The following is a 3,480-nucleotide window of genomic DNA, read 5'->3' on the forward strand; positions in this document are numbered from 1 at the left end:
CCCCACACATTCAGTGTTAGTGCATTGTGGCACTTATCTTTGACTGTGGTATGAATCATGGTGTCTGAATCTTTCACTTCATTGCCTTGTTCAGGGAATTTCAGGAAACACCAGGTACAAACTTCATTTTATTCTTTGTAGGTTATCTTGAGAAGGAATGTCAGGAGGGTTTGCCCATGGCACTCCCCAAAGATAACCTCCACGTCACTGCTTCATAGAAATTAAGCTCAGATGAATCCAGGGGAAGTGCTGAAATTCTGGTTTCAAGAGCTTTGGGAGGTAGAGAAAGCTGTGCTATTTCCTCCCTGGCTTGTGGAGCCATTAATCCTAGTAATTTCTGTTTACTCTGGCATGTGCTCTATCCTTGGCCAGTCCTTCTCTCACAATGACACAAGGGCCCCCCGTCCTTATTTTATGTTTTCTAGAATATGTGACATGAGGTTAACATTGTAGATGGCATGTGTGTGTACATGTGCCATTAGCACCCCTGTGCTCCTCATACCCTAGTCTGGTATTACATTCCTTTTTCTGAATATGAATTTTCTTAGAGTCTCCTTGTTTATGTAGGGATTATCAAATTTTAAAAAAATCTTAAGAAAAAAACCAGATAAGTCCTCTAAACTCTCAATAACATATAAATCTACCTTCTCAGGAAAATCTCTGCCAAACCTGAATTATTCAAATGGTAATGATTAACTCATAATTCTTTTCCATTCTACTCAAGGATAATTGCAATCATAGTTGTAATGAGTATGGAGAACAAATGCCTGGATTATGTTCCCTGAGTCAAGACCGACCACACTGCATTCACAGAGATCAGTTCATCACAGTAGCGGATGTGCTAATTTCCTAGGAGGTAACGCATTTCCCGTAAAATGAGCAAATGGATGGTTTTAAACTTACACCAATTTCCATAATTATTTCATGTAATCCTTCATGAAAATTGAATAGACAATTGGAACAATATTGTATTGCCTTGAAATTTTGTAGAAAATCACAAAACTAGCATATGTAAATGTACCTTTTAAACAATGTTATGTCCCTGGAGAAGAGAATGAGTTCAGTGTCATGAAGGTTATAAGAGATCATTATATTCACCAGTGTTTCCATTAATGGCTAAAAATGCAGATTAATTTTACAGTGTTCTCTGTTAAACTGATATGAAAATTAAAAGGGACCAAAGGAAGTGCCAAAGCCAGATTGGAGCTATAAAAATGAGATGGGAACTGGATATAGGATATAAGAAACTTAACATTCTTCCTCCAAAGCACCTTTACTTTTCCACCCTCTCCTCACTCCCATGCTGATCCAGTCTACCACAAGGTGAGTCCAGCTGGCCTTCCAGAAATACCACACCAGGTTTATTTCACTCAAGTTGTAAGACTAGGTCCATTCAAAATTCTTCAGCCTGCCCCATAAGGCCCTCAATCAATGCCCCCAACTTTACCCAGCCACCTTTCTCCAAAATGACCCTCCTGGATTTACAGAGCCACATCTATACTCTGCCCAGACTGGGTTTAGGACCTATTTTTCTGTTTGGTATATGCTGTTTTCCTAAAAGCATTTTGGTATATATTTTGTCCCATGTTGTCATATCCATCTTTATAGGGTTGTGCCATGACAGCTCTCTAGAAGTGTACATATACCTTTGTTGCAACCACTGAGGGTCATGGCCTTTACTTCTTTTGAATTTTCCTCAATGTTAAGAATGTCATAATATCTGCGATAAATGCTTATTAAGACTATAAAACAATGGGATTTGGAAAAAGCTAGGAGGAATTAAAAATGAGCCTCTGTATATAAAGTAAGAGTTGTCAGAATATCAGCGTAGTGGTGAGGCACTCTAAGAATTTGGAGAAAAGACTGAAAACAAGGGCCTAAATAAAATCTATAATCTATAAAGTTAGCAGTAAAGTTTCTGGCATTTTTTCTCATCCAGATAGAAAACTAGAGGACTTGTTTTTTGAAGAAAGTGAATGTCCCCAGGGGAAACATACCTTCAAAAATGAACATTTGGGGTTCCCCAGTGAAACTGCCAGGTTGCCATTCTGTCATCCCATGATAAAACTTACTAGTAATGAACACCATCCATGCACACAGAGCTTATCATCCACTCTTTAATGTTTTTTCTTAAATTAAAATGGACACCTAAAGTTCAAAAGCATTCGAGGAAAGCCTCAACACAGAACAGAAAGACCTAACAAGGTAGAGGCCTTGTTCTCTGTGTCTCTCTCCTGGTTGGCAAGGCTGCTCTGCTCTTGTCAGCCTCCAGCCCGCCGTTGGCTTGAGACAGAGCACCATGCCTTCAATTAAGTTGCAGAGTTCTGATGGAGAGATATTTGAAGTTGATATTGAAATTGCCAAACAGTCTGTGACTATCAAGACCATGTTGGAAGATTTGGGAATGAATGATGAAGGAGATGATGACCCAGTTCCTTTATCAAATGTTAACGCAGCAATATTAAAAAAGATCATTCAGTGGTACACCCACCACAAGGATGACTCCCCTCCTCCTGAGGATGATGAGAACAAAGAAAAGCGAGCAGATGATATTCCTGTTTGGGACCAAGAATTCCTGAAAGCTGACCAAGGAACACTTGTTGAGCTTATTCTGGCCGCGAACTACTTAGACATCAAAGGTTTGCTTGATGTTACATGCAAGACCGTTGCCAATATGATCAAGGGGAAAACTCCTGAGGAGATCCGTAAGACCTTCAATATCAAAAATGACTTTACTGAAGAAGAGGAAGCCCAGGTACACAAAGAGAACCAGTGGTGTGAAGAGAAGTTAGATGTTATGCCTGACACTGTAACACTGTAAGGATTGTTCCAAATACCAGTTGCACTGCCCTGTTTATAATTGTTAATATTAGACCAACAGTAGACAAATGCAGCAGCAAATCAGTTGTTTTAACAGAATATTGTCCTCCTTGCATGTGTAGTTTGAGTACAGATTCCAAACTTATGGCTGAGTTTCTTCTAGTATGATCGAAAGTTTCTTTTTTTCTTTGCTCTTAATAAACTGAACTGTGGGTTCTCTGTAGAAGGTGGCGTTTTGGGCTTTCCCTCTCTTTGTAAAGTGATTTCTGCCTAGTTTATTGTCTGGTTAACTTTAGTTTAATGACCTTTTAAAAGTTGGCATTGTAAATAAAACAAGTTGAAAAAGGTTTCCTGAAAAAAAAAAAAAAAAAACCTAACAAGCAAATATGAGAAAAAGAGCTTAGAGAAACCAGAGACCATGCAGTAAACAGAAGAAAGCTTCAAAAAGCAACTATAATATTTTTCGAATAATAGGAGATATAACCATGAAACAAGAACAGTAAAGGGTTTTTGACACTAAAAATAGGAAAGTTTTTTAAATAAAATATTTTAAAGATAAATACAAAGAACTTTTCACAAAGTAGAATCAAAAAGGATAAAGAAGTAGAAAACAGAAAAAAAAGTTGTGAAAAATCATATCAGTCTCAGAAAAAGAGAGAA

General features: G+C 37.9%; 1 pseudogene; it reads left to right on the forward strand.

Annotated features, from left to right (window-relative positions):
* Window positions 2,300-2,863, forward strand: LOC477992 (S-phase kinase associated protein 1 pseudogene; annotated as a pseudogene).

This window comes from Canis lupus, chromosome 2 (assembly GCF_011100685.1).
Source record: "Canis lupus familiaris isolate Mischka breed German Shepherd chromosome 2, alternate assembly UU_Cfam_GSD_1.0, whole genome shotgun sequence".
NCBI lineage: Eukaryota > Metazoa > Chordata > Mammalia > Carnivora > Canidae > Canis > Canis lupus.